General features: G+C 46.8%; 1 protein-coding gene and 1 non-coding gene across 3 annotated transcripts in view; one reads left to right on the top strand and one right to left on the bottom strand.

Moving 5' to 3' along the window:
- Positions 1-20,277, top strand: part of Cad99C (cadherin 99C) — a 227,029-nt gene that overhangs the window by 107,586 nt on the left and 99,166 nt on the right. The window contains exon 2 of one of the 2 annotated variants that reach the window (XM_037413475.2): positions 1,655-1,710. The exons of the other annotated variant lie outside the window; for it this stretch is intronic. The gene's annotated coding sequence lies outside the window, so the exon portion shown is untranslated. The remainder of the gene's footprint in view (positions 1-1,654; positions 1,711-20,277) is intronic. 2 annotated transcript variants of the gene reach the window in all.
- TRNAS-GCU (transfer RNA serine (anticodon GCU)) lies at positions 10,511-10,592 on the bottom strand. Its single transcript has one exon. It is a non-coding gene; the product is annotated as a tRNA-Ser (tRNA).

Here is a 20,277-nt window from a genome sequence, read left to right as displayed (position 1 = left end):
GATATGGTCACGATGCATGCTGATTGCTCCGGAAATGAGGACCACCTAGTATTCTTCAATGTGCGCTCACATCTCATAATACTCGGGCCTCTAGCACTTGGCTTTTATCAAATTGCGATAACCGCAGTCGGGATCGAAGACGCGACTATTGGGTCATCAACCGAACAGCGTAAGTCGTAAACACTGCACCGGCGGTGCGCACCACGACGTCATAGCGTGTGCCATGTTTAGTGTTGGCAAAGCAACGGAAGCGTAGCCGAACAAACATTTTCGGCGAATACTCTGCGTCTCGGACGGTATGTGTTGAGCCATTATACTTCGAGGGGCATACGCGAATGAAATGGCTTCGAAGAGGGTTCGCAAGCCGTGCCTGGTTACGGGACATTATGCTCTCTTTCATGCAGATGCGTGCATACATTCCACGCCATCCTGGATGTGCGCCACACGACTCAGTTATAGCCTGAATCTGTTCTTTCACACCACCCAAACACGGCTATATTTTGTTCATACATTGCTTACCGAAAACTGACAATTCTGTGTGAAAGGCATGCTCGGACGTAGTTTGTATACTCTATATAGAGAATTATACCTTAAGAGTATGGCTGGAATTTATTAAAGTACGTCATCTAAAGGAGTGCTATGTTGACCCTGAAATGATTCCACGCTATATTTACTTGGCGCATAGTTAATACAATAAAACACCTGGTTTGATCGTGTATTTAGAAGAGGGCAATTAAAACTTAAAGACTGGCGTCACGTGACAGCACATGGTTGTGTTGTTTCGCGAAATCTTGTATGTTGACACATCAGCGCACCTGTTTCTAAGCCGTAATTCGACCGAGTCAACTCCCAATTAGGAAGAACGGAAGTGCAATAATGGGGTTGGGGCGTGTGTGTCATGTCATCATTTAGTAAAGAGCAAATTAGGGCAAGATTAAGTTGATGAGTACAAAATATGCGCGTCCTACCCACGAAGTATTGGTCCCAGAATATAGCGCCACAGGTTTTGTTCTTCTTTGCCGCTTTTTTGCTATATAAAGGGGAATGTTCTGTTTCCGGCCCTAGAAGTGCATGGTGTAAACCCAGAAGAATCACAAGGGAAGGGGGGCACAGTTCTTGAAAATAGTGGCCACTGTGTTTTGATAAATAAAGGCTTTTATTTATTATATAAAGAATAAAATAATGCTTTGAATAAAAAAATTACACCTCAGGTATCGTGCTACTGAGCCTCTCCAGAAACCGGTCAAACAGCAGTTGCCATTTCAATACAGCCTTACAGATCTCAGAGCTATTAAATGCCTCCATCTCCACAATCAACAGGCGTTAAAAAAAGTTGAATACTAAATGTTATGTGTGATTTGAGTAGTGACCACTTAGGAGATCAAAATACGTATTGGACTAGTATGGTCGTCAGGATATGATGTTTCAAAGATAAATTTCAAGGACGGACACTTGCAAGGGGCGTCCATATCAGCCTAAACACAAGGGGGATCAGGACGTGTCTAGTCCCGCATGATGTATACGTCACTGAATCTGAGCATATGAATCTCCTGAAGTATTGTCGTTGTTGACAGGCAGAGCCTGCCTTGTTATTGCTGCTAGCCTCGATAATAGGTTCTTTCTAAACGAGTTTTTCAACTCCCTCTCCGTGCAGGTGGATATTCACTCACTGGCGCCATCAAGGGCCATCGTGAAGGCAAGCACCTAGAGGTAAGAGAGGCCAGACCGTCCACTCTTTCCGTTTTCGCAACGAAGACGGGTGATTCCACAGAAGCACGCCTCAGTTGTTTTTGGCTGGAACGCTGCAACTGACTTTCGCTGCTGCATAGGAGCGATGCTGTTGCGAGCTTTCTCAGGCCTTATAGTACAGATTCTGCAGAATTAAGATTAGCACAAGTGACCGGGCCGGCTGATGGTTGCTTGTGCAATTTTTTTCAGTGGAGGCCGCTCGTAGGTTTGTGATGACAGCGGTGATAATGCCGATGCAGGACGGGTTCGCCTAGTAGAATTGGCCTGCGATTGCCCCACTCAGCGCTTCTTTCCCCGCCACACACGTCAACACGTTTCGCTTACTTCAGCCTTTCTCAGGTATGTCAGACTAAGGCGAGATATTCGCTTGGGAGCTAAATGCTGTACACCAGGGAAGAATATGTATTAAGCAGGCACGTGAGCAAACCCTTTTGGTATACTGTCCACAAATATCCTCTTTTGAGGAGAGATATACCTCTGCAGGGCCAAATGAAGACCACTTTTTTGTCGACTAAGTACACGAAGGAGAAGTAACACTCTTGACTTCGAACGACCATACCTTAGCACGTTTGCGTCAGCGGCAACGAAAGAAAAGATGCTGTTGTCGATATGCACTTTCAAGTCAGCCGACAATGGCAGTTCCGGTAAATGAACGAGTCCCTTATGAAATAACTTGTTGGCACTTTAGTTGGCATTGTTGTCAAGAAAATATATCTACGCGGTACGATGAGGATCGGCCTGAAGGTGCGTACGTTTTCCGGTATAGGTGTGAAACGAAAGATACGTCCCTGGAAACATTGCCGGAGAAACTAGTTCCACCGATGCATCATCGAGCGAAGGCGTAGCCAACGGCCGATGAGAGGCTCATCATGTCATAGGCAAGATCCCGAACTGTGACGGGGCACAACGCATCATGCACGGGAAAGACGGCGACGCAACTGCTGCCGAATTTTTGGAGAACGTATACCATAATGCGCCGCAGTTCGAGGAATATTAGTCTTGTTCCAGCGTTATCTTGTTTCGGGCTAGATCTCTCTGGTACATACTTGACCACGCTGAAACTTTGCACGTGCTGCTGACGCAGGCCGGCATGGTCACGAGCCGATCGTTAGCCGCTAGGCTATCGCTGTGGAACTGCGTGCGCGCACGCATCCATGGCTACCGTCGCCCGACCGGGCACTGCACAGCCACACGCACACATATCGCCTGCGTTCGTGAGGCGAACACGCCGGGCGGAAAAAAGACGGAAGTCTTCTTAGACGAAAAATGAGAAGAGAATGGCGCGGTTTCGGCCGGTCGAACAGGACTGCGCACGAGTGCTCAGCGTCTCGGTGACGCGTACGTTTTTTTGTTTTTATTACTTTTTATTTATACATTTATGTTCTTTGCGCTAAGGTTTCCTCCCACTCCCGGTGAACGCATGATTGAGTTCTCTTGTTGCTGGAAGCCGGCGACTTCCTACGGCGCAGCGCATTTGCGATCCTACGCGACGGCGGCAGGCGGACCGGTCATTTCGCGTCAAGGATATATCTATCGTCGAACGAACCGAGGTGTGGTATGTAGACTACAGCTGCCCCCAGTCTGCTTGTGACGTAGTCCTCGCAAACCAGCTTTCCTGTCCAGGCCGCGCTATCGTCGACGTCCTTTCGAAACCGCAGAATGGTCGCGAGCATACATTGTTACAACTTCTCGAAGGCTGAACTTGGAAAAATTGGCACTCCTCGACGGAAATTCGCACGCGAACCTCTCCTGGTGCGCTAAACGAGGCGAATATTAGCTCGCCTCAACAAGTACTCTCGCAGATGCTCCAAAGAAGGGAAGGAGAAAGGAAACACCCAGGCTGGCTTTCTTACAGAAAATATTCTTTGGAAACTGATGGAAATAAGCAACAAAAAGAAATAAAGGAAAATGCTATGACCGCGATTTTCATTAGAAAAAGCGCCGACGGAGTGGAGCACCATTCCTTTAGTGTTGATGTTAAAGGAAGCACCGCTGGCGCGATGACTTTTTTGCGCAAGTGAATAATGATTAAAAAAAAAAGTCGTTCAGGGTTTTTTCGCAAGCGAATTCTTTACTGTCAGCGTTGGGTAACCCGTCTGCAACCATTATCTTACAAGCTGAGCAAAAGAGTCGAGATGTTTATTTAGCTCCAAGTTTGAACGACAGCTATGTTTATGTTTTGTCTACCACGTAGCCGCAGCTGCTCTGTTGTTCGCGTGGGCAAACTTCTATGCATTTACGTGTGTTCGGCAGTTGCGAGCATCTTGAGTTACGTCGAGTTAACACTGAAACGTAAGAGTGCTGGCAGACCAACCCTGAAATTGATTTGGTGGGTGCTGTAACGTATATATATGTCTCTCTCACTCAAGTAGCATTACTTTGAAAACATTGCATGATATATGGGTGGTTTCGGCGCACCACATGCAATACCTGCGATGATTGGCCAGTAAGGGTTAACTGCGTTGCAGCTTTCTTGTTTATATCTTGTATTGTGTTCTTAGTGCACTGTAGTGGGCCAGTATAGGAAAGTAGTTACAACAGAAAACGGCGACTAGCCGCTTCTGCAACGCAGCGGTATATAACGACGAAGCATTACGAAAAGCTTATGTAACGCCTGAAATTAGAGAACCAAGTGAGTGCTGATGATTTTTTTTTAAATTAACGTTGGCTATATGAACCCTATATATCATCGTCTTGCAAACGCCACACGGAAGCCTTCTACAGTTTTCGTTTTAGCAGGGTTTGTCCACACAGTTTAATATGCTGCTATAGGCTAAGCAGCCGACAAACCTTCACCAGAAACAATGCGAAAGCCCGGAGATTTCCAAAGTGCACTTGCTTGAAGCACACTTTTACAGAAAGAAAAATATGCCGCTAGAATGCTCGAGAAATTATTCCATGTTCAATGCGTGCTTGTTTTATTTTCCAACGCAAGGGAGACTCCGCAATAATTTTGACCAACCATCTGGGGTATTTGTTGTGCACTTCAACCTAAGTGCACGAGTGTTATTGCATGTCACCCCCATCGAAATGAGTACGCTGTGGCCAGGAATGGGACCCCTGACCATAAGTTTGACGGCGCTACACGTACCTCAACCTGCTGAGCCACCACACCGGTTTCGCCAATCATAGAAGCTCAGTACGCAAGGGAAAATGAATAGGAGCCAAAGCGCGCTTTCAACCTTTTCTACATGTTCCCCTAGATAAATAAATTATTCGAGGCACCGTTGGTATAAATGAACGCGTCTAGTCCCGTCTGCGTTGGTTGAGCATAAGTTCTGTTTTTGAGTTCTTGAATTTACACTGGCTTCAATCATTGGGTCGTTACATACTTCGAAGCAATGAGTCCGCATCCTGTGTTATTCTTCAGTTTTTTTTACTAGGTTCTTTCGTGTCACGAACCGGGTTCGCTTCGCAAAATATAACTCGGCTCTCTTTTATACGCACTTTTATGCAGCACACGTTATGCCTTGCCTAGGACAGGTGTAGAGAGGAAGGAAGTGAGGAGAGATATATTAAACAATAAATACGTATCAATTATAGGCAACCCTTATGGTATACTTCTTCTAGTACACCTATATTTAACAGCAAACTGTTGCGGCAGGATTCTTGGCCGCCAGGAGACCCTCTCGGAGAGACCCAGTCGTTTAGTATATAACAATCAAGCCCAGTTGTTTATCGCGGCAGATGCTTGGCATCGAGAATAGGTAAGGGCCCGTCAGAGGCAGGTGGTTGCTCGAAGTGTGAGATTGGACTAGTTGGTAATCCATTATTAAACTTCTCAGCGCAAAAAATTCACACAATTAACACAACAGACGAGGACGAGCGCATATATATATATATATATATATATATATATATATATATATATATATATATATATATATATATATATATATATATATATATATATATATATATATATATATATATATATATATACCTTCAATGACGTTTTTGTTCATTCGGCAGCGGCCAATTCTATCTGCTTGCTTTCCGGACCCTGGAAAATCCGTACAAGATCGATACGGTGCTGATTCCGGGAATAGACACATGTTTCCTTGAAAACGGAATTCAAGGAACAAGCTGGCTAAGAATGTATTAGCACTGATCAAGTACTCGCGCGAGTGGAAGTGTTCTCTACGCCAAGCTGCTTTCAGAGGCGATGAGCCGCATTATACGACTTTTCAGTCACAACAATAAATCTTCGTTTTGAAGTACTGAAATATCATGCGGTGATGGGCCACGCTGCTTTGTGGTTGAAATGTTCTTTTATGGTCTTAGTGATATAGAATACTCATTTTTTAACCCTACATGCAGCCTGTTGGTGCACTGGAGTTCCGTGAATGTCGTGAAAACATGTTTGTCGCTTTCTGTCTGTCTAAGGCCTGCTTACGAGTCACCAGAAGAACTAAGAGTTTAGGCTTGTGAGGAAGTTGGAAGGACTACGGAAGGAAACGAGCGCTGTCCTCTCGTCTTTACTGCATATGTCCTTCCAAGGTTCCTTTATAATAGCCCAGATGCATGTAAACATGCCTGAAATGTGTAATTTTTAACAAGACCGCGGCTTTCTTAATGAAGGGTATACTACAAAAATGGCATCGCAAGCTGTAACGCGGGTGCGCAACTAAAATTCTAATGTTCCTTCTTCTTATCTTGCTATGACTTTGCGTCATTCCATTTGCTTTCACCCGCCAGTACTTCCATTATCCAGGCGCGATTCCGTGGATAAGTGTTCCGCAGTCCAAATGAGCATGCGCGCATAAGGTTGCCGCGGACGTGTACACGGCCAAGTAAACCGCATTCCAGGCCTTCGTCCGAGAGTAGACCGGACTGTCGCAGCGAGCACTCGCCGCCAGAGGGCCGTTGGACCGACACGCTTTCCTATAAGGACCCGGAACAGTGTCAACGACGGCTATTGCTCCCGTGTAATAAAGCCCACTGCGATGCATCTTTTTGCAATATCCCTCGGGTCAAATATTGCGCGATCGGGGCATGGGAGTGGTCCTCGGGACAGCGGCCGACCTGGTGCATGGAGATAGAGCGTGCGTGACGTCACATGCGAACTACGGAAACTCCTTCTCTAAGCGCAAGTTCCTGATCGCTTGTACGCGTGTTTGAGACCACGAGAGCATTACGCACGGGATTGACATAATTGGAGGTCTAGCATGTAGAGTATAGCCATCATCAATCCACTATGGAAGGTTATGCAGCCCGCAAATTCATGGTGAAGTGTTTGTGACCCTTTCCATTTTTCGCGTTGGTGCGATTTGGCCACCACTGGAGGAAATGCTTCCTCTGGATATGTATGCTCTTAAACCAATCGTGCAGCGCCACCGATGCCTTTCTCCCGCCACGCTTTATTTTCTCACTGTTGAGTATCGTGATGTCCTTATAGTTGGCTTCTGCTGCCAGAGCATACTGAAGGGGCGTATTTAAGAAACTCAGTGAAGGGTCCTGCAACATCGTTACGTGCATACTCTACGGCACTCCCCATTTCGCAATGTGCGCTGAAAGTTTGGCCCTCTTTCCCAGCATCCCTCACGATCCGTCCCCTCTGCCTTCTTCTCCGACACAGTTTTTAAAGACGATATAGTCTCGCTTGGGGACCTTCAACGCAAAAATTTTGGTCTGTCTGTCTGTACATTTGTCTGTTTGTCCACCTTTAAGGGTACCCTAAATGGCACAAAATTGTACTCCAAACGGCCGACCCCATCAGCAGCTCCCATTATTATTGCTCAAGATTCAGCGTTCATACTTGTGCGATTGTCAATTGAAAAGCAAGTATTGCGCATACTGAGGCACCGTCAACACGTCAATATTATCTGTGCGCATTTTTTACTAGAAAAGGCATAAATAAATAAGTTTAAGGATCGTAGCTTTTATAACACTTGCACGAAACGGCAAGTGTTTCCAACACTTTGCTAAGACGACACGGGGGTGGCACCTACCCGTCGCGGTGTGTTCTACACCTTATCACCTCAGAGACGGGCGCGCACGGCGCGTGCCCCGTTTCCCAGGATAACTGCCAGAAAGCGCTCATGTCTCACGTGTGACGTGACTTGATGCGCTTGTTCGCCTCCACTGCACGCTCGAGGCACTCTAACGCACCTCCTCCAGAATACCATTCACCAATTTTCTTGTGCAGAACATGAAATAAACCTTTTGTTCACTCTCTCCAGACGCAAGACTATAGTCTTTCGACAACATTTGCGCTATAACATGCAGATAGGGGCATATTTTTCTTCTGAGACCTTCAGTGCACATGCGACCAAAGCCCTCGGAATCTATAACCCTTCCTACCGGTTCTCTATATAGCAATGGACCATCGTGGTAGCGGAACATCAGAACGGCATCGCCCAACTCCCCTGCCTCCGCAACTCTTCCCTCACTCAGACCATTTTTTTACTCTCTTTCCTAGTATTCCTGTTCATTTCACAGGATAAACCCATCATGAAATTGCATTTTTACTCCTCATGATGCAGCTGTAAAGCCTGTCACAACTGACTCTCTTCGTTTACAGCTGCGTAAACAATACCAAGACAAGTTTTACGTAACAAGTTATAGGTCAGACACAGGAGCGTTCCATATGGAAGCTTGGACGAGGCTACAGCTAGTTTGTACTTTCATTGAAGTGGTGCTACTGCTAGCGCCTATGTAAGTGCCGGTGAGGTGGCGGAGTGGTTAAGGCAAAGAACTCTAATGCTGTGGGCGTTGTCCGTGAAGGTTCGATTCCCACCTTCGCCGAAACTTTTTTTACACCAAAGCTTTTTTTTTCGGGAAGTTTAAGAGATGCTGGGAAAGACTGTTGGGAAGTTCGTGACTGCGCATGCTCCAACAAAAACAAAAAATAACGACGCTTTATTTATATCGGCATAAGGTAGATGCAAGCGATCACAGCGCCGTGACATGTGCATGCGTTCACAAAATTTGTTTCGAAAAGCTAACACTGAACAATTATATTAAAATATGGTTTAATAACTGCTCGAGTAACGTGTACGTCGTAGCGGCTGTCTGTTGATTATGGTTTCCACGGTAGTTCAAACACAACAAAGGGTAGTATTGCTTTTACTTCTTGATCCTCCTGGTAGAACCTTCATGCGCCAGTTCAATGCCGATATTCATTGTCTCCACCCTGGTTAAATGCGGCATAAACGCACTAGACGCTGCGTACTGTTCGCAGAATGACTGGGTTTCAGAAGACAGTTCCGCCTAGCACTTATCCCGGCCACTTTTTGCCGTGGAACATGATGGCGAATGCCGACCAATTTCAACTTTTCGGCAGTGGGTGCCTTTCACAACGCAGTTTCATCGCATGTTACAAGCGTTTGGTGACGCGGGCTAGTACTAGCTTATGTTGGCAAAATAACTGCTAATATCGGTTACTCTTGGCTATCTCGTGGTTAACGCTAATTATTAAAGAAAATCTGCCAAGAAAGTCTTCGCATGCAGTGTTTTTATGTGTAAAACCTAAATAAAGGTTTTACACCCGTAGGCACTGCATTTTTTAAAAATCGATGGCATGTATGACTAAGCGAAAGCAAATTTTGTCCTTACGTCGTTGCTTGCAAAAATTACAGAGGCGTATGGGCAACAGAAAGTGGCCAATCTCCACTATTCAATCCTGGTCCATCAGGAAAAAAAAATTCTCTGCGGGCACAGAAGGTGCCACGGAACTACTCAGTACTGGTCCGATAAAAATGAAGAATGTAAAACATTGGCGGCAAACACCGATAAAGATATCGGGACAAACTAACCAATAACTAGGACAGACTTTAATGCATTGTCGGAATTGACACAGTGACAAATTCGGGAGGTGCAGGTCAGAGATTTGCCGTAAAACATCTGTGCGGAGTGCTTCGTGGTAATTTTTCTCTTTTTTTTTTTCATTCATTTGAGTACATTCTGTCCCGGCCTTTCACTGAATATGGCTCTTTCTAATGGTACTGGAAAAACAATGTCACACATACATCCTTATACACTTACTTCCTTTGAACACTTGAAAAACGAAAAGAAAAAAATCGAGACGATAAAAAGCTTGCTTTGTCTACAACCTATTTCAGATAGTTATGAAACACTGCCAGCATGCTATCCGTGCTGACAGTGAGTGTCGGGAGCGTTACTTGCATTAAGATGGCATACCGTTCGCACAAAAGGATCACTGACGTTCGAAAACAATTCTATTGACCTAACTCCCTTCCTTCACCTACTGGAACAAATCGTTGGACCTGCACGTTTCTGATTTCGAGCCCCATATAGACCGTTTTCCGCAACTAGTTTGTCTATGCAAGACTAGATGGCGCCAAAGCACCGAAGCGCCACGGCCTTCTCCTCGGTGGCGTGGCCGCGATGTGGCATGTGGCGGACGTTTCCCTGCTGCCTATACGGCGAGAAACGATGGTGGTAGTGATACCTGAAGAATGAAAAAGGCGCCTAATTTTTGTGAGCCATAAGGTGACACGGCGAAGTGCCTAAGAGAAAAAAAGAGAGAAACGGGCGGTGTGGACCATGCGCTGCGCCGTCTTTGCTGGCCTTCAACCCGGGAACGTCGGCGGTGAATCGGTTGAATATCGGCGAAGGTGAAGAAGTGGAAAGAAGAAGACCATTAGATCATGTGTTCCAACGTGGCAGCGCCCGTTCACCGCTGCGGAAAACGGCCTATAAAAAGGGCAATTACTTTATTGACTGTCCGGCAGATTAATGGCACGGGCTCACGTCAAGCTCATTAATCTTTTCGAGAAAAAATAATAGGCAACAACAACGACGAGGGTGGGACACGAACCCACGCTGGCAGACCTCAATGGATTAGCAGTCCATCGCCTTAAGCACTCGGCCACCTCGCCGACACGTCACGGATATCGCATGTAGCCATATAAGTAGACACCTAAGTGTTGGATGGATGGGAACACTTTACTGATTGTGCGGTGGATTAACGACCCGAGCAGCTCAGGTCGACCTCAGAATACTTTTTGAGAGGAAAAAAAAGAAAAAGAAAACAGAAAACGCCAAGCCTACGTGGAACGCCCAATACAGTCACAGCGAAAGCTAGAATGCTGGCCTATAGAGCCTTTTCAAAACATTATTTGTGTAACTTTTACAAGCACATTTCGACGGCACCCACTGCGCCATAAATCACTTTGTGCAGTAGGGAGGCGTCCACTGTGCCATTCTTCAGAGGAGCGTGGTGACCCACTACACACTTGCAAGAAATCATGTGCGTTTTGTATGCGGTGGCTGGTGACGATAAATAATTATGCCTGAGTCTTTTGTAATGGGTTGGGGCCTTCGTTTCTCGTTGCGTGATTCGCATTGCATGACGCCTGGTTGTTCATTTGCTGTTCTAAAATGCGTCATTACACATGTTAACGCGATTCCTTTAGCCGACATGAAGCCTGCTTAGGGTCAACTTGCAATGAAGTTTCGAGCACCGGCATAGCTCAGTTCACATGTGTAGGCAATAAAGGCGCCCTTGAGTGAGCACAAGTGAGCACAGATGTCGAGCACAAGACGTGGGATGAAATCCTTCCGTGTGTCACCTTCGCGTACAATATGGCCGTCCAAGAAACGACGTAGATCACGTCGTACAAATGAGTCTATGGAAGGAGCCAGGCAACGACGCTCGACGCTATATGCTTCCAAATGTCGCTGACGAAGAGAACCTCGACCGCTTACCAGCAGCGCGCTGAAGAAGCTCGTCAACTCGCCCGCCTGCGCATCAAGAATTGTCAGGCGAATTGACAGCCGCCGTTACAATCTTCGACGAAGCTTCGTGGAGTACCAGCCCGGGGACAGTGTCTCTGTATGGACGCCGATACGCCGACGTGGGCTCAGTGAAAAACTTCTTGGACGGTACTTCGAACCGCACAGAGTAGTTCGACGTCTCGGCCCACTCAACTACGAGGTCGTTCCCGACGGCAATACGTACTCTCAAAGGCGCCGTGCTCGAACAGAAGTCGTCCATGTCATGCGCCTCAAGCCTTCTCATGCGCGAACCTAAGGACTGTATTTTGTTGTGCTTTATCGCTTGTGCTTATTGTTTGTCTTCTTTATTGTACCTTCGTCTTTTGTTAAAGCATCGCGACGATGCCTTTTTCAGAGGGGGGTGATGCCACGTTTATTTCCTCAAGTTTTGTTATCGCCTCGTTACACTACGTTCAGCGCAAACCACACCTACGATGTTCGAGAAGCTGCGAGACCGTAGTAGCATAGAGAAACATGGTAGTACGTCGTTTTATTAAGATTACGCCCACTTCGTGAACATTACAAATTTTCCTGGAACTCACCTCGCCGCTAGCGATAACGCTAGAATATTCGACGGCAAGGGTATAAATGGCGACATGCTTCGTGGCTTGTCAGTTGATCGACGACCGACACCTTTCTCACCGCTAGCCCCACCGCGGTGGTCTAGTGGCTAAGGTACTCGGCTGCTGACCCGCAGGGCGCGGGTTCGAATCCCGGCTGCGGCGGCTGCATTTCCGATGGAGGCGGAAATGTTGTAGGCCCGTGTGCTCAGATTTGTGCGCACGTTTAAAGAACCCCAGGTGGTCTAAATTTCCGGAGTCCTCCACTACGGCGTCTCTCATAATCATAGAGTGGTTTTGGGACGTTAAACCCCACATATCAATCAATCAATTTCTCACCGCTATCAGTGCTAGCTTCTTGCTGTAATCTGACTCTCCCTTCACGTGGCCACAAGTTCGGCCCGAATAAACAGCTTATTATTCGACCTGCAGCCTGCTTCCTTCGTCCACGTCACGACCCCGTGACAATATGCGAAGCACGAATCAGGAAGGTTAATATGTCACTTTAAAATCAGCGCAACGTTACGAGGTGGATGGACGTAGACACTGTTAACACAAGTAGAAATGTTATGCGCACTCAGGTATCTAGATAAGATGCAAGTATAGAGTTTACAGTCGCGTAATAATGGCACCACTAACGTTTGCAATACCAGCACCAGCAGTTGTAGGCATGTAAGTTATGCCTTACATGACTTCCATCTCATGAGTATCATGTTTGAGCGAAACATTTGTGTTCATAGTCCATTCAAGTAACGTAATACCAAATTTGGTATATAAGAAGCTAGCGAAACGGCCGCGAGTGCGCTACGATCGTAGCAGTAGTCATGTTTTACTCGACACGCATGTCGTCATTATCATGTTTGAACGTGTCATATACCTTCGTCATCCATTCACGTCACGTAATATACCAATTTTGGTATATGTGAAGCTATCGAATTGGCCGCAAGCACATAATGAGCGTGGTATGTAGTCATTTTCTTACATTGCACACATATCACGATTATCGTGTTTGCACCAGTCATACACCTTCGTCATTAATTAACGTGACGTTGATGGATATGTGGGGTTTAACGTCCCAAAACCACCATATGATTATGAGAGACGCCGTAGTGAAGGGCTCCGGAAATTTCCACCACCTGGGGTTCTTTAAAGTGTTCACGTGACGTACGTAACACCGAATTTGTTATAGTGAAGCTAGCGAAACGGCAGCGAGCACATCATGAGCGTGGTATGTTATCATGTTCTTACATGACACGCATGTCATGATTATCATGTTTGGACATGTTTGGACATGAATGACGAAGGTAAACTTCGTCACCCATTCACGTCAAGTAATACCAAATTTGGTATATGTGAAGCTAGCGAAACGGCCGCGAGCACATCATGAGCGTGGTATGTTATCATGTTCTTACATGACACGCATGTCATGATTATCATGTTTGGACATGTCATTTACCTTCGTCACCCATTCACGTCATGTAATACCGAATTTGGTATATGTGAAGCTAGCGAAACGGCCGCGAGCACATCATGAGCGTGGTATGTTATCATGTTCTTACATGACACGCATGTCATGATTATCATGTTTGGACATTTCATTTACCTTCGTCACCAATTCACGTCATGTAATACCAAATTTGGTATATGTGAAGCTAGCGAAACGGCCGCGAGCACATCATGAGCGTGGTATGTTATAATGTTCTTGTGCACGTTAAAGAACCCCAGGTGGTCGAAATTTCCGGAGCCCTCCACTACGGCGTCTCTCATAATCATATTGTGGTTTTGGGACGTTAAACCCCACAAATCAATCAATCGATCAAGTTTCCCCATCCATCGAACGCTTAGGTGCCTCTTATATGGCTACATGTGGTAGTCGTGACGTGGCGTAAAGATGGCTGAGTGGGAACTTTGACGAAATGTTTGCCGAAGAAATTGAAACTGCAGCGGGGAAATGGGGATGCTTAAAGGGGCCCTGAAACACTTTTTCAAGTAACCATGGAATAAATTCACCAGAAGAGCGTATTGACTCATGAATCCAACGCCGCAAAACTCAAGAATCCGTTACAAAGGTTACAAAAGTTACAAAGGTTTGTCGCATGCTGCAATTGCATTCTCTCTTCTCTCGTCCCGGCGAAAGCACTGGAAGCTAAGCGGGGAGTGCTGGCAGGGCTAAAGCACTTGAGCACTTTTTTTTTTCTTCAAATGCGCGGCTTTATAAGTGTGATCGCGCACGTAAGCGTGGACAAGTAGTGGCTTCCCGCGGGGATCTCTGTAACGGGCGAGCGCGCCATGTTCAAATCAGCCAATGGCTGAGAGATAGGTCGTGGACGTGTGATTTTTGGGCATATAACATCATTTGTCGAGACAAGAAAAAACAATTTTTAGCTGATTTGGATAATTTATTTTGAATTCCCGGCCACGTGCTGTGCCATAATTTTTGGCTCGCGTCTTGTCGAGAGCCTCTACTACCGATCGGCAGCGTTTTCTGACCACGCTAAAAAAATGTTGCAGGACCCCTTTAAGAGGAAGGCCACAGGGAAGGCGCTGGACAGATCAAACTTGCTCAAATTCGAGGGGCAAAAAAATAAATAAATGTGAATTACAAAATTGGCCCGGTATCTGCATGTTTCACTGCAAAGGACGTCGAAAGACGATAGTCTCCTGTCTGGAGAGAATAAAACGTTTATTAGATGTTTTGCGCGAAAAGATTGGTGACTGGGACCCTTCAGTGGATCCTTCTGCCCGGGGGTGCTGCGCTTTTTTCACTGACGATACACAGGGTTATAGTTCCTGTATATGCTATTTTATGTATTAAAGTAGCGCATTTGCTTTCCAACGCCGCTAGCATTCACGCACAGCGGAGAAGATAGTGCACTGGCCGCACTGCCGAAAGTGGTCGCCGTTGACCTGGAATCTATTAAGTGAACATTGTGCGCTGTGTAGCTCGTTAGCTACGAACTGGTGCTTCTTTTTGCTTTAGATTCATGTCCTTAAACTTCGACGGCATAGTATTTGCGTGTATTCAGCACCATTAAAAAAACATACTGAATTAATCAACGCTGTAGGCTTAGTGGGGCGCTCTTTAAATCTCAGAGGACCTACTTTTTGTGTTTGTAAGTTGTTACTTATTTTCCATAGCTGGCGCCACTTGACCATGTGGTAGGGGTGGTGCATGTTATTCGGCACAACGCTACCCACACCTGTGGCCTTTTCGTTACAGACTAAAAATGCTTTTGGACTCCTGAGGCACAGTCCCGAAAGCAGTTGCCTCTTCTTTCTTCGCCGGTTGTTAATACGCCAAGCACCCCGACTCGAGATCGGCGACAAGCTTCACCGATCGGTGACAGGCTTAAGCAAGTAGCGTGTAAACACAGAGCGTGGCTTCGCCGCGTAACTATGGTTGCAAACCAGGCAGGATGTCAGACCTATGTGCTACTCTGCTCCCGTAGAGAGTATATACGGGGACTCTACGCTGCGACGCTGGGTTAAAGCCCCTTGATCTTGAGAGCTTTACGCTGGGTAAGATATAGACATCATCTGGCAGTGATTTCAAGAAACAAAAGTATTTTTAGAACGCAATTGCATTGGTAGGTAGCAGCACCGTGTTGTTTTGGCGAAGCCTAGGAAACATCAGCTTTTTCGTTCATAGTGTTGCATAGTGAGCACAGCGTAATCAACAATGTGGTGATTGAAATTACTTAACAATGCTTCTTTCAAATAAAGACGTACGCTATCTAATACGCACCTATTGATGTTGCGCCCAAATATGCACAATATTTGCTTTTTGATTGAGAATTCTCACTAGCATGAACGCAGCCAGGATATTGATATTGGTGGGCGTTTAGCAGGGGGTTAAACTTTCGCTCAGGTGTGTGACTGAATCCGCTGTCCGAGAGATAAGGAAAAAGGCAAATTAAAATTTCTGCGTTGAAGTATCCCAAGAAAGGTGATCGTCTTTGAAAACTTGAGTACTTGATCATAGAGGGAAAAAAATGGCAGCATATCCACGGAGTGAATGACGGAGAGTGGGGCGAAGCATTCGTTCGTCTATTCGTTCTTGCTTCCGCTGTCCATGCGTCCGTCTGTGTGACCGTCCATGCGTCCATCCGCCCGTCCGTGCGTGCGTCTGTTCGTGCGTCCGTCCCTGCGTTCGTACATGCATCTTCCCTGCGTCCGTTCATGCGTCCATCCATGCATCTGTCTGTGTGTCCGTTCGTCCATCTATTCAACACTGCAAGTACCACCATCTCGCTTCTTTTGATCATATATTCCCCATATAAAAGCACCGCCATCTAGCGGACATTCCAAGGACTAAACGAGAGGTGGCACACGCACACTTTCTTACGGCTTGCGCTTCGGGCCTACTTCCCACCTTTAACCACCTCGAGTTCATGGTATATACTAGTTCATTGTATTCATGGCACTGCGGCTCAACGATTGCTAAACCTTTCTAAAACTAAGGAGGTTACACCCAGCGAGTATAACCCTTTCTTGTCAGATAGTGCTCAATGTACATGCTGTTATGACCGTCGTCAGTAGGCGCCATGTTGTCGCCGAGAAACCTAGCTGCGCAGCGCTCCCACGCCTGAAAACCCAGTTTTCTTGGAACCAGCATCCAGTGGCAGGGAGCGACAAAGGGATTAGAACACGGTCCTTGAGCAAATGTCCCTACAAGCGATTCCTCCGGGCCAGCTTCTTTAGCTAGACGGCGAAGCAGACCAACCGCACAGGTCGTGTCTCCGCGATTCAAGTATCTACTCCTTGGCTGCCCTTCCAGGGAAAGGCGGAAGAAGCAACCAAACCGCCAAATTGTTCCGGGAGAGAACCCCATTTCCCCTCTTCTAAGAGCATTGAGTTGGGAGATGCAATAACTATTCGGCGGACTATGTGCTACTGAATTATGCCCTGTGGGTGGTGTCTTGTTTGTGTGTATGTGTGTGATTGACATTCCAATTAAGGAGGAGGAGGAGCCCGACAGGGTTTAAATGACGCTGCGGAGTGCAGGACGTCGCTCTGAACCATGTAATGGTTCAACCACCACGTTCGTGGTTTGTGAACTCCTAACCTTTCGATGCTGTAATTAAGTGTAAATAGTGCCATGAACCTGTTTGTTTTTCGTATCCCGATCTTGTCAGCGTTCATTTCCTTAACCCGAAGATACACCACGCTACCACAAAAGACCTGGTAGACCCCGGTCCGCAACAACTGGTGATCAGCGCTGGGATTCGGAGCGACAACAGCTGAACAGCGCCGAGAGCCGCAATAACTGGTGGGAGCGGTGGGATCCACAACAATGCCAATGGCTGCTAATGGGGATCGCAGCGTGAGCGTTAACTAAAAGCCGAATGCTCCTGTCTCTCCGTGCTGCAGCACGCGAACTGCCGTAGGTACCCAGGGAGGTACCCGTGTATGGCGGGAGAGGGCGAGAACGATGGAAGTGACATCACATGAACACTATGTAAACGACCAGCATCAGAAGAAGTCTTTTGTGATGTAGTGGGCTGAACTCCCGGACGACAATATACGACAATAACCGTTGGCTGCAGTACTCCAGGGCTGTAGTCTACATGAACCATGGCTGTAGCGATGTGCCCGTGTTTTCCGTACGATCTTTTCATCCTTCTCGGTGGCAGTAGACCGTTAGGTCACAACCGATGATGCTGAGCACTAACAGACCAATGAGATTGATAAATGTCTCATTTTTTTTTCACTCGACAACCACGTCTACATATAGAAGACGTAGCCGGCGTTTGTTAGCGGGTCCAGAAGCTTACGCAAGCAATTAGCGCGATTACTGCGACGTGGATCGACTTTTCTCTTCACCTCTATGATCAGACCCGGACTTGGGTTTCAAAATAAAAGTTTTTTTCTCTCTCTATTCAGTGAAATGCAGGCTTGTTGACGCTCCATTACACACCAATAGCGGGGGAGGTACGCCTTGCGCAAGTGTTACGTCCCATCAGCGGATCTTATCAATGTCGGACGGCCGCGACGACATCTTGTCAAACTCGTTCGCTCGAGTGATCGTCGACGTTTAAACACGACAATGATCGATGATGCATAATGTAGTTTTGTATGCTTAGTTGTATCAGAAGCGTGGGCGCAACTCTTCAGACAAGCGGACGTGGCATTGCACAACTGTTCAATTGCTCGCGACACGCCGGGCGCATTGGGGTCGTCAATGGACGACGCCGTGCACTGTCCGAGTGGCTGTTTTGTTTGATGATGTGGGCCGGCCGCATTACGAAGCACCCTTTCACAGAAGCTGTGCGCGATAGCACAACGCGCGCAGTGTGATGGACAGATCTGTTGTACCGCGGAGTATTTACGAACTGTCCACACGTTGACTACTTCGTATGTATACAAATGAATAGGGGTGATCAGACGTCGAGATATACTTTCATCAAAATGCTTAACGGGCGACCAGCGACCATGTGGCCTGTTTGGATGTTGCATAGAAGTGAGCATATGAACAAAGCCCGTGAGTGTTGTGCGTATAATCATAAGTGGATTGTTCGTATATGAAACAGGGACCAATGAATGCGCGCTCTGCTGGTGGTATCGGGGCTCCCGCAGTGAAGAGTCCGTCCTCCTTCGTATAAAAGTACGCCGCCTAGAGCGTTACCGCGTCGCTGTGACGGGAGTCACGTTTAGTGAACCGTGAAATTGTGTACGCAAACAGGTGCCGCAACGATAGCTGTATTTCGGTTAGAGCTCTTGGCCATTTCGCATGCGACGATTGTCTGCCGAAGAAAATTGGTAAATTTAAGCCTTCTTCATCACTTATCGCAGTAGGGTCCTTGCATGGCTAGAAACCTGCATTATACAGGTTGACTTGAATGGTATCTAGACCAACTGAGGCCTCAGAAATAATGTTTGCATTTAATCTCAATTCGAAGCTACGTGTGTATTACTTATGATTATATTACGCGTGCAGAGCTATGGTTGTTCAGTTGATTTATTGCAGTGCGTGATTTTTTACAAATTTAAAACAACGTTTTGTTGCAAAAGAACTCCACTTTTGTCTTTCACTCTCGTCTATGCTTGAAGTCAGTCGTGGCACTCCCTCAACGCTACCGTAATCCTCTGTGAAAGGCTAAAGAAAAATTTTTTTGCGTTGAAAGAAATTTCTCGGACCTCTCTTAAACATTCCCCAGATGTTGAAAAATCCACGCATCACCACGAAGTGAATGATGGTGAGTGGGCGAAGCTATAGGTCGTTAGGTTCATTTATATATACGTTGAAGTTATCGAATAGAATAAAAGATGAACAGATTGATGAACGGGTGGACCAATCAACGAAGAGACACACGGAAGGACAGATTGGTAGACGCACAGATGCACGGACGGACGGACGAACCGACGGACTGATGGACAGATGGACGGATAGGTGGACGGACAGATGGATGCATGCACGCATGGATGGACGCACTGGCGGATGAACGGATAGACAGACGGACGCACGAACGGACGCACGGGTGGACAAGTGGAAAGACGAATGGCGCAGGTGATCGCACATTGTGGTGTCATATACTTGGTTGATCTACACATGAAGTCGGTTTTTTGCACAGATGGCTTCTGTTATATCGTTGTGCAGGTGTTTGCTTCTGGTGTCGGTTTTGTGCAGCGTGACGAACGCGGACGACAAGTCCAGGCCCTAAGGAGCTTCGCCCCTACACGTATCGAACAGGTGCTATAGTGTGGGAAGTGGACAACTACTTGAATATACGTTCGTACCAGTCAGGACCTATGATTAGCGCACATAGACATGAAGCAGCACGAATAGGAGTGGCTTTGGAATGGCTCATTGTGAAAGATTCGCTATTCTTTGGGAGCATCCTTCCCGCAACCCGTTCCGACGCCCCGATTGAGGATGCTGACATCTTTCTACGGGCTTGAAGGTAAACATTCGGCAGAAGTCTGTCTGGTTGGGTATGAAAGTAAGAGATGATGCTTTTAAGACGCCGTTGCCACGTATTCTCCGCAGTCACCCCTGAGGAAGGAACCAAGTTGGTTTCGAAACGTCGGGTTTCTTCAAAGCTTTTAGTTGGAGTCCAAACCATCTCCTGCTCACTACGGGCTGTGTGCCCACGCACACACGGAAGCGGCTGCAGCACGGCGCATGACGCGCCTTTCCAATTCCTCGCAACTCCAGCTGGTGACTGCAGCGCCACAGCGAGTCATGGAGTGAACTAATAAGATCGCCAGAACGTTAGGTGCTTTTCTG

This window comes from Rhipicephalus microplus, chromosome X, assembly GCF_043290135.1.
Source record: "Rhipicephalus microplus isolate Deutch F79 chromosome X, USDA_Rmic, whole genome shotgun sequence".
Classification (NCBI taxonomy): domain Eukaryota; kingdom Metazoa; phylum Arthropoda; class Arachnida; order Ixodida; family Ixodidae; genus Rhipicephalus; species Rhipicephalus microplus.
The sequence above is the reverse complement of the archived record's forward strand: the minus strand, read 5'-3'. Positions and strand labels throughout refer to the sequence as shown.